The sequence below is a fragment of the Rhinopithecus roxellana genome, chromosome 22, assembly GCF_007565055.1.
Source record: "Rhinopithecus roxellana isolate Shanxi Qingling chromosome 22, ASM756505v1, whole genome shotgun sequence".
Taxonomy (NCBI): domain Eukaryota; kingdom Metazoa; phylum Chordata; class Mammalia; order Primates; family Cercopithecidae; genus Rhinopithecus; species Rhinopithecus roxellana.
The window spans coordinates 1,942,254-1,957,243 of NC_044570.1; the positions used below are offsets into that span (position 1 = coordinate 1,942,254).

The window sequence follows — 14,990 nt, forward strand, 5'->3', positions numbered from 1 at the left end:
AAGCTGCACTGCAATGGTGCAATCTCGACTGACTGCCACCCCTACCTCTTGGGTTCAAGCAATTCTACTGCCTCAGTCTCCCAAATAGCTGAGATTACAGGTGCCCAGCACCATGCCTCGCCGACTTTTTTATTATTGTCACATCATATCTAGAGCTAAGCATATCAGAAAAATGAAAATCTGACCACAATGACATACAAATTTATGTTGAATAGAATGGCCTGTAATCATGAAGAAATGACAGATGTTAGTGAATGTATGGAAAATTTGGGAACCTCATCCAATTGCTAACGGGAAGATAAAAGAGGGAGTTTATTTAGAAAACAGTCTAGTAGTTTCACAAATAATTGTATGTACATTCAGCATATTGCCCAAAAATTAAGGCGTATTTACACCAATTTGTATAAGAATGTTTGTAGTAACATTATTCACAATATAAATGTTTCCATCAACTCCTTATGTGCAGGTGGACCTAGACAAATGCTACCCTTGCAATGCATTTGCCTCATACATTCACTTTCTATATCTCTGATATAATTGATGCAAATCCACATATTCTATAATGAAAACACCAAGATAAAGAGTTTGGACAAAATACTGAAACTTTTTTACCTCAGTATTCTTGACTTAAAAATAAGACAGAATAACAAGCCCATTGCAGAAATCTCAAGCTTAGGAAACCCCAGTGTTTTAAAGAGAGTGTGTACGTTAAAATGACTAAAGTGATAGTTTGTGAGTTATCTCTCAAGATGTCTCAATTCCATGTCCTCTTCTGGGAGGGTCCTGAGGTCAGTTCTTTATTCTCACCCTAGATGTAGCATCAGGTGTCTTGTAGCAACAGCCCCTCCTTGGCAGGTCCAGAAAAGGAGTCTTCATCCTCATAGTGGACGCGACTCCAGGTGTCCCAAAGCCACTGCCACTCTTGGGCGGGTCCTGAGATGAAGTAGGCTTCGTCTTCCTCATAAATGTGGCCACAGGTGTCACGAGGTACCCTGAAAACTTGGCCCCTCCCGAGTGTGTCCTGAGGAGGAGGAAGCTCTGTCCCAGGCACTGTGAGGAGACCCTGCTCCTCAGACAGCTGGTTTGTGAAATCAGTGTGTGGGCTCCGTGCACCTGCTGGTGGTAGCCATGGAAAATCTCTGAAATTCAGGGTGTATTAATCCAGATGATAATTTCAGGCAGTGGAAGTGAAATAGAGGCAACCTTCCCATAACTTCAATGGAGATAAAAAGAAGCAAAGACGAGGTCAATAGACAAAACTCAGTTGATTTTTTCTATATCAGCAATACTGCACAGAAATAATAGGAATTTGAAATATTAAAACACCATTTACAATACTACCCACAAAATCGAATTCATTAAGTATAAGGGTAAAAAAATATGCAAAATTCTCTCAGAACACAATGAGTCACCTCTGAGAGAATCAAAAGAAATATGAATAGATGCAGACAGGCTAGGCACAGTGGAAGTTGCCTGTAATCACAGCAGTTTGGCAGGCTTTGGCAGGCAGGTCACTTGAGCCCATGAGTTGGAGACCAGCCTGGGGAACATGGTGAAACCTCATCTCTATCAAAAATACAGAAACAATAAGCTGGGGTTGGTGGTGCATCCCTGTGGTCCCAGTTACTTGGGTCGTTGAAATGGAAGAATCTCAGTGAGCTGAGATCATGTCTTGGCACTCCAACATGAGTGAAAAAGCGAGATCTTTCTCAATAAATAAATACAGGAAGATACCTTTCTTGTTCTTGAGAAGTACGTTTATTATTATTTCAGGCATATTCCAAGCAAATTCAAGGCAAATAAATCAACAAACTCTTCCTAAACCTAGAATAGATGAAATAAGCCTGAAGAAGAACAAAGCTAAAGGACTTCCACACATAGATATGAATACTTACACTAAAGCTAGCTCAATAAACAAGCGTGTGGCATTGATAATTTAATAGACAATTGGATAAGTGGAACACAATAGACAGCCCCAAAACAGACCCAAGTCAACTGATTTTTCCTCATTTTTTGTGGATTTATCTGCCTAGGATCTTTGATGCTGATGACCTTTGGATTGGGTTTTGTCTGTGTGTGTGTGTGTGTGTGTGTGTGTGTGTGTCCTTTCTGTTGATGTTGATGTGACTGCTTTCTGTTTGTTAGGTTTTCATCTGAAAGTCAGGCATCTGTTCTGTAGGTCTGCTGGAGTTTGCTGGAGGTCTCCTTCAGATGCTGTTTGCCGGGTTATCACCATCTGAGATGGTGAAACAGCAATAATTGGAAGATTTTTTCCCACAGTGGTAGCTGAATTTTTCCAGCCAGAGCTCTCCTGTGTGAACTTTCTCTTGACCCCTGCTGGCAGGTGACTCTTAGTCATAAGGGACAGGGGTCAGGGGCACACTTGAAAAGCCAGTCTGTCCCTGAGAAGAGCTTGAGCACTGTTCTAGCAGATACTCTGCTCTCTTCAGAGCAGGCAGGCAGGAATGTTTAGGTTTGCTGAAGTTGCACTCCCAGCCATACCTTTTCCCAGGTGGTCTGTCCGAGGGAGATGGGAGTTTTATGTATAAGCCCTTGACTGGGGCTGCTGCCTTTCTTTCAGAGATGCCCTACTTAGTGAGGAGGAATCTAGAGTCCATCTGGCTACAGATAGTTTGCGTATTTCTGTGAGTTCCATGCAGTCCAAACTTCCTGGCAGCTTTCTTAACACTGTGAGGGGAAACCCTTATACTCAAGTCTCAGTAATGGTTGTCTACGCTCTCCCCAGCAAGCTTGATCGTTTCAAGTTGACTTCAGAATTCTCTGCAGGTAGTGAGAATTTGAAGCACTGGATCTCTGCTTGCTGTGCTCCATGGTAGTGGGGGGACCTGATGAGTGACACCACTTGACTCCCTGGCTTCAGACCTCTTTCCACGGGTGTGAATGGTTCTGTGTCACTGGGGTTCCACGTGCCACTGGGGTACAAAAACATTTTTTGCAGCTAGCTCAGCATCTGCCAAATGGCCACCCCAGTTTTGTGCTTGAAACCCCTGGCTGTGGTTGTGTAGGCACACTAGGCAATCGCCTGGTGTGTGGGTTGCCAAAACCATGGGAAAGGTGTAGAAAGTGGGCTTGACAGCACAGCCGCTGATGGCTTTCCTTGGCTAGTAGGGGGAGAATTTCACAACCTCTTGCACTTCCTTGGTGAAGCAACACTCACCAACCTGCTTCTGCTTACCTGTTGTGGGCTGCATTCAATGTCTAACCGGTCCCAATGAGACAAACTGGGTACCTCAGGTGGAAATGCAGAAAACACCGGTCTTTTGTGTTGGACTCTCTGGGAGCTGCATACCAGAGCTGTTCTTTTTCAGCCGTCTTGCCAGATGCCCACCATATTTTATTCTTATTTAGAGAGGGCACTGTTAAAATTACCAGAAGTTTCACTTGTAACGTCTAAAAGGAAAAATGAAACTAAGAGTGAGAAATCTTTTAATAGTCTGTCTTCAAATGTCAATCAATGCAGTGCTGTGTGAAAGATGAAGAAAAACTAACAGCCCAAAAACATGTGATTTCACATTTCTGATCACTTTTGTAAAAGCAGATTTCAGGAGGAAAACCTCCAGAGTTCTATTCTGTATCAAGTATAAAGCATTGTAAAATGTGTACAGAAATTGAAATCAAAGTTTTTCTTTTTCAATTCCCACAGACACTGTTTTGTACTCTAGAATTTCCTCTGGCTGCTTTTACATCTGTAGGGGTTCAGTCAGGATGGTGGGGAAAATTATCAGATGCAAACCTCTTGGAACTGCTGGGGGAATGACATAAGCCCCAGTAATAATCTTGACTGAATGCAGACTTTTCCCTTTAGTTAAATACGTTAGAGTACAAACAAAGGATGTCGGGTGTTTACCTAACTAGTATACTCACCCCTGTGGTCCTAAGACTAACATCTGACTTTCCACAGATGCTTAATTCCTTTCTCATTGGGAAGTCTACACTGTCAATTACACTTTAGTGGTGTTGACTCAAACCTTTGTATATTAATCTTTACTGAATAAATGCAAGTCTCACTAGCTGCTCAGGGCCACAGTCAAAACTGTTTACTACACTCTGCTGGAGTCTGTAAGCAGCCCAGATGCTAAGCTAGACTGGCAAAGCAGAATATCTGTGTGTGAGTGTACTTTATTCATCCATCAATGAGTCAGGGTCTGTGGGACCGAAACCCTTAGACATCTGTAAAGGAATCACTGGGTTGAAAGTGATCTCTACATAGTGAAGTAGCACACTATTTCAGCCCATTGTCTCATTAGCTACAGCTTGCTATCTCATTTTATAAATTATGAATTTAAAAAAGGATAAATGCTACATATGTATTAACAATTTTTTTTTAAAGTTTTTACTAAATAGAGCTCAGATTATGATCAGTTTTTTGTGGCACAACACATGAATGCTTCTTTTGGCAGCAATTATGGAATAAAGAGTAAATGGTAATAACAAAAAGTGCCAGTCTGAAGATATCACTACTATACAATTGCATTTCTATGACATTGTAGAAAAGACTACAGAGAAGGTAAACAGACTTGAGTTGTATACTGGTTTGTAGAGGGCAAGGATTGAGTTGAATAGGAGAACAGGATTTTGGAAAGAGGTAAAAATGGGCCTGTTAGAATTGGGCTCCCTCTGGTTGATGAGGTCGTGCTACATCTTTGGTAGAACGAAGAGTGTATAGTTCCAGCATGAAAAAAAAAAGGCCGCTACTCGGCCAGTTGCTATGTCTCATGCCTGTAATCCCAGCACTTTTGGAGGCAAAGGTGGGTGAATCACGAGGGCAGGAGATAGAGACCTTCTTGGTTAAAATCTTGGAACCCTGTCTCTACTAAGAAAATACAAAAACAAACTAGCTAAGGGTGGTGGTGGGCGCCTGCAGTCCCAGATACTCAGGAGGCTGTGGCAAGAGAATGGTGTGATCCCGGGAGGCAGAACTTGCCGTGAGAAGAGACAGCTCCACTCCACTGCAGCATAGGTGACAGAGCTAGGTGCCATCTCAAAAAAAAAAAAAAAAAAAAAAAAAAAAAAAAAAAAAAAAAAAAGAGGGGGGTCCTACTCACTCTAGAAGACTAGGGTCTTCTTTTATTACACATGAAACTATTTCAGAACCAGTTCTCAGGAAGCCTTTGTTGTGTGTGATAAAAGAAGCATAACATAAAATTTACCAATTTAAACATTTGTAAGCGTATAGGTAAGTGGTATTAACTATGTTTATGTTACTGTGCAACCATCACCAACATTTCACGTTCTCAACAGCAATGCACAAGTGTTTATTCCATTTTTTCCACATACCCTCCAACTCTCCCTTCTAAGAAAAAAAAAAAAAAAAAAAAAAAAAAAAGCATTCTAGTGCACGTAAATTGATAATCTCATTGTGGTTTAGATATTCATTTACCTAATAGCTAGTGATGTTGAACATATTTTTATGTGCTTATACGCATTTAATTTGTCAATGGTTTCCTGAGAATGACAGGGAATGCACAGAAAACATAAGAAAAAAATAGATAAATTGAATTTCATTCAAACAAAACTTTCATGCTTCAAAGGACACTATCGTGATAGTCAATAGAAAATCAACAGCATAAGACCAAATATTTTCAAGTCATATATAACAATAAGGGTATAGTATCCAGGATATAGAAGAAATTCTTACAACACAGGAACAAAAACAAAAACAATCCAATTAGAAAAATAAATAGATAAATTGAAAATATTTTTTTCCAAAGACACACAAAAACACATAAAAAGTAGCTCAACATCACTCACCTCAGGGAAATGCAAATCAGAGCCACAATAAGACACACCTGCACACCAATTATAATTATTGTTATTTAAAAACCGTAAACTGACAAGGTTTGACATGGAAAAGGAGAAACAAAAAAGGTAAAATAGTTCAACTGCTGTGGAAAATAATTTGGTTTTTCTGCAAAAACTAAGCAGAATTATCATATAAACCAGCAAATCCAATCCCAGGTACATACAAAAAACAATGTAAAACAGGTATTCAAGAAAAGTGTACACATATATTAATAGCAGGATTATGCATAATGACTTAAAGATAGAAGCAAAACAAATGTCCATCAACAAATAACAGGAAAACAAAATGTAGTGTATCCATACAAAGGCCTAATATTTACCCATAAAAAGGATTGAGACACTCATTCTACAATGTGAAGATACTACAAAACCATTGTGATTAAAGAGGTAAACACAAAATTCACATACTGTATGATTTTATTTATACAAATATCCAGAATAAATAACTTCTTGGAGAAAGAGAGTGGATTACTAATTATCAGGGGTCAGAAAGAGGACAGATTAGGTTCCTTAACAGGTATTGATTTCCTTTTTGTGATGATGAAAATAATTTGGAATTAAGAGGTGGTAGAACATGCACATTCCTGTGTCACTGAATTCTCCATGAAAATGCAGGTAACATATCATGGGAATTATACCTCAATAAAAAATATCCTATCCCCACTCTTCCATCAGCCGGCTGAACTCTCTTTCCATGGCGTCCCATTAGTCTGGGGTTCATGTCCTTCCACAGTTCAGAACTGCCTGGGGCCTGGGCAGGAACATTCTGGACACATACTCCAGTCATTGTGTTCTCCAGCTCCAAGACAAGTTACCAGTAGAAGGCAGTTGAGTTACCGGCAGCAAATATATATAAGTGTTTAGCAATGTCAATTCTTGCCTCCTCAGGTGAAATAATTCAACTCATGGGCATAAAGAAGAAACATAACCCCAAGGCAAGTTTCGCAGCAGGAGTGGACATTTATTGAAAAGCTTTAGAGCAGGAAAGAATGAAAAGTGCACTGGGATGAGATCCCAATGGGTGACCTGAAGAACAAGTGTGGCCGTTAACCTTCATTCTGGGACTTTTTTTTTTTTTAAATTGTTTTTTCCTTCTATAGTCACAAAGACAAATTATATTGGGTAACTGTACTCTTTGTTGATATATCTAAAATCTATAATATGTCGACCAAAGAAAGAAATACAAATTTACACAATTAAGAGTAAAATTTATGTAACATCAGCTATTCATCCTTGCATTTTCAGTGCCTAGCATAGAACATGGCTTGTGATAAATATGAAAGATTGGATTAATGAATGACCAGAGCCCAACAACTCCTTTGGTTTTTCCTTTCTTTTATTTTTTTCCTTTTTATTTTTTATTATACTTTAAGTTCTAGGGTACATGTGCATAACGTGCAGGTTTGTTACATATTTATATTTGTGCCATGTTGATGTGCTGCACCCATCAACTCGTCAGCACCCATCAATTCATCATTTATATCATGTATAACTCCCCAATGCAATCCCTCCCCCCTCCCCCATCCCCATGATAGGCCCCAGTGTGTGATGTTCCCCTTCCCGAGTCAAGTGATCTCATTGTTCAGTTCCCACCTATGAGTGAGAATATGCAGTGTTTGGTTTTCTCTTCTTGTGATAGTTTGCTAAGAATGATGGTTTCCAGCTGCATCCATGTCCCTACAAAGGACACAAACTCATCCTTTTATTATGGCTGCATAGTATTCCATGGTGTATATGTGCCACATTTTCTTAATCCAGTCTGTCACAGATGGACATTTGGGTTGATTCCAAGTCTTTGCTATTGTGAATAGTGCTGCAATAAACATACTTGTGCATGTGTCTTTGTAGTAGAATAATTTATAATCCTTTGGGTATATATCCAGTAGTGGGATGGCTGGGTCATATGGTACATCTAGTTCTAGATCCTTGAGGAATTGCCATACTGTTTTCCATAATGTTGAACTAGTTTACAATCCCACCAACAGTGTGAAAGTGTTCCTATTTCTCCACATCCTCTCCAACACCTGTTGTTTCCTGATTTTTTAATGATTGCCATTCTAACTGGGTGAGATGGTTATCTCATTGTGGTTTTGATTTGCATTTCTCTGATGGTGAGTGATGATGAGCATTTTTCATGTTCTGTTGACTGTATGAATGTCTTCTTTTGAGAAATGTCTGTTCATATCCTTCCCCACTTTTTGATGGGGTTGTTTGTTTTTTTCTTGTATATTTGTTTCAGTTCTTTGTAGATTCTGGATATTAGCCCTTTGTCAGATGAGTAGATTGGAAAAATTTTCTCCCATTCTGTAGGTTGCCTGTTCAACCTAATACCATAAAAACCCTAGAAGAAAACCTAGGTAGTACCATTCAGGACATAGGCATGGGCAAGGACTTCATGTCTAAAACACCAAAAGCAATGGCAGCAAAAGCCAAAATTGACAAATGGGATCTAATTAAACTAAAGAGCTTCTGCACAACATTCTGGGACTTTATATGCTGGTCTACCTCCGGCATCTGGTGCACCCATGTCCATGATTCCTCCCTTAATGTGGGCTGCCCAAAGGCAGAGTGCCCTCCTTACCCTTTGGAAGTGAGAATAAGAAGTGTGTTTAAGCATATATATGCATAACTATCTGAAGCTTCCTCCCTTTTTTTTGCTGGAGTGACCCCAGAATGTCATACTCTGTCATTTAGTCTCTTAATGTGCACACCTGGGCTCACTCACCCAGTAGGTGAGGTTTTATTGGAAACTCTCTTTCCTCCTCCCTGGAATGTGAGCTTAATTAACATGGTAATGTTACCAGGTGTGTATCAGTAGACACTTGTCTATCCCTCGCTCCAGCTGCTAAATTATTATTTTTTAGAGAAGCAATATGAAAACTGTCCAACCAACATCTAATGTCCCGGCATTCCTGGTATGTGGATGGGGAAAACCTCTTCTGCCCTACTCATGCCTGTTTAACTACCCAGAACCGACCCACTGGCCATTTCCAGCTCCAGCTCACTCTTTCTCTGCTGCCTTTCTAGTGATCAGTGATGCCTCCTCAGGGTTTACAAGGTGTTCTGTATCTTGCTCTATTGTAATTCACTCCTCAGCACATAATATCCGTGGGTTGTTCCATTTCAATAAAGGGAAATTTACATTTTCTGAGCACCACCATGTACAGGTGTCTTGCTCAGGTGAACTCACAGCAACCCTGCAAGGTATGGGTACTCACATATGTAGAGAAAAAGGCCAGGATCAGGGGATTGAGTGGCTCGCTTTCAACCACACAGCTTATAAGTAACTTCATACTCAGGTTCCAGCCCATGGCCACGTCTCCAGTTGTCACTTAGAAAGAGTTTGTGAGTCACTTGAATCTGAACATGAGTCCAGGCCACAACCAGTCTTTTTATCATTTCAAGGGGAATGTGTTGTACATGGGTCACAGAAGCCAACTTTAGTGAGAGCATCAGAGCCAGCACATGGTGATTCCAAGTGTAGAGGAAGAGCGGTATGCTAAGAAGTTTTTGCCCTGAAGGGTGAAGGAGACAAGAGGTTAGTATGGCTAAATCAGGGGAAGCAAGAGAGAAAGCAGAGGATGGACCAAACACTTAGAGACAAGAGTCAATATTTCCTTAGCATAGTCAATGCATACCTAGCATGATATGATGTGGCCGCTGCACTCCTAGGAATGAACCATGAGAAACGAAGTCAAGTTCATAGGCAACATACATTAAGAAACATTAATGACATCCTTATGCATAATGCTTCCAAACCAGGTGTCCCCAAATGCCCATACACAGAGGAAGGGTGAACAAGCTATGGCTTATCCACCCCATGGCATGTGGTTCAGTGTGAAAACGAATGGACTATTGATGCACTCAGAACAGAATGATTCTTAAAGTAGTTCCACTGAATACAAGAAGCCAGATCAAAACGATGCACAAAGACCCAAGTACATACTGTATTTACATGCAATTCTATATAACACCACTATCTGTTAGTGAAAGAAACAGATCTGTGATCCCACGGTGGCCAGGGAGAGGTCGCCATTGCTGGGAGGAGGGTACATTTTCTTGAACTTCATCACACTTGTGGCCTTGCAGTGGCCATTGCTGCGAGGAGGGTACCTTTTCTTGAACTTCATCACACTTGTGGCCTTGCAGTGAATGGAACACTCACATGGAAAAAAACCATCAGTTAATCTATCTACACATGTACAATTTACCATATGCCAATCACATGTCAATGAAGCGGTTTTTTGGAAATGCTAGTCCTATAGGATTGGCAGGAGGCACAAAGGTTAGAGGAGCAGGAGGAAGGATTAGGACCACCGTGTGGAGAGACTAAGCAAGCCTCAGAGGTCATGTGTCTGTGGCAGCCTCTGTCTTGTCACAGTTTCAGTGGTGAATGGAAAAGTGAGCCCATCTGCATGGTGTGGGTTATGTCGCAATATAAGTGTTTCAGCAAGCAGAGCATGTGAATTCTGGGACTGCTCCCTCTCCTCTTATATGTCCCCTATAATTATAGTATCACCGAGCACCTGACTTCAGGCAACTTTGTCTCAGCTGTCAGAAAAGGTAGACCCCCATACCCTGGCTACCTGATTTTGGGTGCCTCTAATGGAGATAGGACTTCAGAGAGGCATGGAACCCATGTGTGGCACAACCAAGACTGCAAAGTACAGAAGTAGACACAGCATTCAGCCCAGACATCCCAGGCCATGTGAACCAGGCTCACAGACCTCAGTCTCCCTTTGTGAGAACAGAACCATCACAAGCATCAGTATAAACAGATTTCCCAGGCTTTCAGAGACCAAAGGAAATTTGAATTCTGCTGACTTCAAATTGTGCTTTCATTCCGGACCTCCAGTGCCAGAGACTGTAGTCAGAGTCTGCAGCTGGCTTCCACAGCCTCTGTGTGTGGGAGGATGTGTAACACATGACCTCAGTCTTCATTTGTGTCTGGCTCACAGAGACTTGGCAACCCGCCCTTAATGATCACCACTTTTGCCTCTAATTAAGGTTTACCAAGATGTCTCTGTGGTGTAAGCTGCCGCTACCTTCCATGCTGTTGGACTTTCCAGAGACAATTTCAGGAGACCTGTCCCTTTCAAGACAAGCTACTGTTGTGCTCAGCTCTGGTTTTCATTTTGGAAAGCTGTGGCCTGAGAAGGCAGGTTCTTTTCTTTTCCTAACTGTGAGGCTGTATAATGTTAGTTAAATTGGCCTGAGCCCAGACACAAAACAGGCCTGAGGGAAAGGCTCACACAAAAGAATGATCAGCTAACACAGTACCCAGCTGCCCCTCTGGACATTTAGAGGTCAAAGTGACCTTCCTGTCCACGTGTCTGTTTTCTACTATTTCCTCGTTCATGCAGAAGCTTACTGCCCTATGATATAGAGGCAGTAATATTCAGAGGACATTCTGGTCCATCATAGTAGAGAAATGGCTTGCATCTTCTCTCTAAGACAAGGGAAAGGAAATGTCCATGAGCACAAAGTCTACAGTTGTGTGGTCAGGTTGCAAGTGGAGGAAGAGCATCTCCATGCTAAGGTGGCAGCAGGGCAACCAAAGGTAAAGATTTCTGCAGAGGAAACAAGGAAGCTAGGGATTCCTAGAGGAGATCACCTTTCCCATGTGTAGGCCCCTGTCGTAAAGGCCAGATCCTCTTGTCGCTGTGTGAAATGATCCTGTGACTAACCCCATTTCAACCGTAATACTAATTGCACAGGCAAACATGAGTGTCCAACAGTTTGAGAAAAAGCAAACAATAAAAGACAGTTATGATGAAACCGACAACTTGTCACCAGAGAAAGGAGTTTTTAAGTTCTTTACTCCTCCTGGCACCATAAACTCTGTGCAAGGAAATTTCAGAACCCATGCTCACTACAATCCCAGAGAAAAATAAAATGCTGCATGGATAGAAAATAACAAAATTTAGGAAGATGATAGGAATATTCAGAGATTAGGAAAGAGAGCTTGAAATTTTCTCATAACGTTTAACTCTCAAAAAATGGAAGACAGAATCTAAAAAATATTTCAAAACCTCATACAATTAAAAAATTTTACCATAAGAAAAATGGATAGTGCTTTGGGAGACTGGTCCCGGAGTTGCAGTAGTGAAATAGCATTTCACATGTGAAAACCCAGGCAGACAATTATAAAACCTATGGGAATGACAGTTCCACTCCAGAATTAGAGAGATGTCGGCTGGATGGGAGCAAGAAGAAGAAAGGTATCCAGCAGTGACTTTTCAGATGGGAAGTTAGAAATGCTGAAAGATTTTAAGAATGTGATAAAAGGAGATAATTATTTTTAAATAGACAGAATGAAGAAAAGGCAATTAGAAACTCCAGGAAAACAGAAAGCTAAAGAAAAAATATGTATACACCCATAGAATATGAAGAAATGCAGGTGAGTTCACAGTGCCAATATATTCCCTACAAGAGGAAACACAATATTCTGCAGTATTGGTTCAAAAAAAAAATGTATTTAAATATATACACTCCACAGCTACTTAGAGCTTCATTGATAACAGAAATAAACTAAAATCATGATATGGTTACTATTGGTAGATGGTGGAGGAAAGATGGGGAATTGAAGGTCAGACTTCCTCTGTTGCACCTGGTGTTAACAGGGAATTCAGGCGACTAGGATGAGGCGTACATGGTGGCAACTCTTTCTATGTCACTCTTGCTTCACTTCTGCATTCTTCAGTCATGAGCATATGTTTTATTTTCAAAATATTTTATCTATTGATTTTATTTTGAAAATAAAATATATGCAAAATAATCTCTGGTATCAGAGACTCTAGGAAGAGTCTCTCTTCCAGTTGTACTGGTTCTAAGTCTAAGTAAACATCACAGATTCCAGCAGAAAATCCTGACTCTACCCACGCTTCCACTTCTTCTAACAACACCCAGTAATCACCGCATCCAGCTCAGAAACTCCATTTGTCCAAAGCAGATCCACCTGTAGGCGTCATCAAGGGTATCAGTAGACAGAGACACAGTGGTGTCTGCAGTGTCCATCATGAAGTCCAGTCCCTAAATGTAGACCAACCGGCCAGTCTGGAAAGAAACTTCTTTGGAGAATGGCTGTGCTAGAGGCATCAGCCACAATTCAGGTGCAGCCATAGAGGGGTCCAGGGTGTTACTTCAAGCAGCCAGAAGGCAGAGGAAAGGGTCAGAAAAGATGAGGAGGAGGGTGGAAACATCATGGCCAGGCCCCTACTGGTATATTTTACTATGCTGCAGTGACCAGGGGGACACACAGAACACCATATTTTGGTGGGCAGAGACTCTCTCAGACCAGAGCAGTAGGACCTGGAAAGAAACTGAAGCCAAGCTTAGGAATATGGGTTCCTATTTCAGCTTGGCCACTGGTGGGTCTGGGACCCAGGATATCACAAATTGCAATACCTTTACCATTTTTCCTGTGTCTGTAAAGACTTGGTTCAGGCTCTGATTGACTTGGCCCCCTTGAGGCACTTAATAAAGCCTGTTACTAGTAACACATAATTCATTAGCAGTTTATTTACAATGACCTTCAATCAAGTTTTGTTGTCCTGTATTGAAAATAAAAAAACAATGAACAAGAGCACAATAGTTATGTGCACAAATGATGATTGATCCTGAGGAACTATCAGGCAGCAATTGATAACAAATATTGGTATTTCATGCATGCTCACTGTGTCTCAATGGTATTCTGAGGCTTTGGATAAGCACCTCCAATTAACCTTTGCAACAATCCCCATGGCAGGTGCTGGCACCATCTGTTTTATAGGTAAGAGGTGACGTGAATATACCTAGGGTCACACACCTGGGCAGTGGATGATCTAAATATAAGCAGGCATAAGAGGTGTCAAGAAAGATGCTAATGTCATAATGGTAAGTGGAAAGGAGGAACAAATGCACACATGCTGTGAAAGCCTGACAAGAAGTAGGTCAGCCCAACAAGGAGACCAGATCCACAGTTGGCCAGCTGCACATTTTTTTATCCTTAAAGGAACCTCCTCATGAAAGGAAGACCACAGAATACAGGGAGAGTGCTCAAAAAAGCACTGTACCAGAAGCATGATAAAATCAAATCAAACAAAATAATAAAGATAAATACACAACAATGACAGCTGCATTTGTCTTTAGGTGACAGGCCTGTGTGTCTTTTTCTAACTCTGTTGTCTCCATTTTCCAAAATAGACACAAATTCACGTGATGAGTCAGGCTGCAGGAGCAAGTGTATAATCAGAGAAAGCTGCTCCCCAAACCTCTCCCCTGATGTGGGCTCCTTGTTGGTGGCTTCCCTGTCCCTGGGGTATGACCTGATCCCAGAGACAGGGCCCTGTCAGCCCTACACCCATTCAATGCCCTAGTCCCCACTAGAGGGTAGAGGGGAACTGAACAGATGAGATAATCCCATGGCCCATGGGATGATAGTACCTGGCAGTCAGTGACGTTCAAATGGTCTTGTCTCCAGGAAAGTCCAAGGCCAAGCCCAGTGGCTCCCATGGTCCTTGAAGGGTCTCTTTGGACTGTGGAGGCCCATTTTATTCACGTCTTTCTAAAAGAGACAAAAATGGGAGGAGAGGTTGTGTGGGACTCTGAGGCCTAGACTTCTTCCCAGGAGGAAAAGCAGACCTCCTGGCTGAAAAGTGCTGACATCACAGGGTCACCCCAATATTCTTTGTCTATGTCCTCTACTGTCTTAGATATGAACAGTAATTACTAACGCAGTTCATTCCAAATCTTGGTGCCTGAGTCGTCTCTCAAATGAACTCACCAAGCGATCCTCTGATGACACAAAGCCATTTTCTTCAGACAAAGTCCTGACCCTGCCAGACAGTGACCTTGAAAGGCAGAGGGGCAAACACAACTCCAGTTGGACCAGTCCTGATCCTTACACCCTCATTTTCAGTGATCTCACTGCCAGCTGATTGAAAGGAATAGGGAAGGGACTGGAGGAAGAAAGAAATCCTTGCAATTCAGGTTTCTCTGTAATAGATGTTTAAATTATCTGTTTAATAAAACTAGATGTGTGAGTACTTATATAGAAAATTTACCATGCACCAGGTGTGGTGGCCCATGCCTGTAATCACATCACTGTGGGAGGTTGACACAGGCAGATAACGAGTTCAGGACATCAAGACCATCCTGTCTAACACTGAAAACCTGTCTCTACGAAA

General features: G+C 41.4%; 1 pseudogene; it reads right to left on the minus strand.

Moving 5' to 3' along the window:
* Nucleotides 1–820: 820 nt before the first annotated feature.
* Nucleotides 821–14,316, minus strand: LOC115895665 (annotated as a pseudogene).
* Between the last annotated feature and the right edge of the window lie 674 nt (nucleotides 14,317–14,990).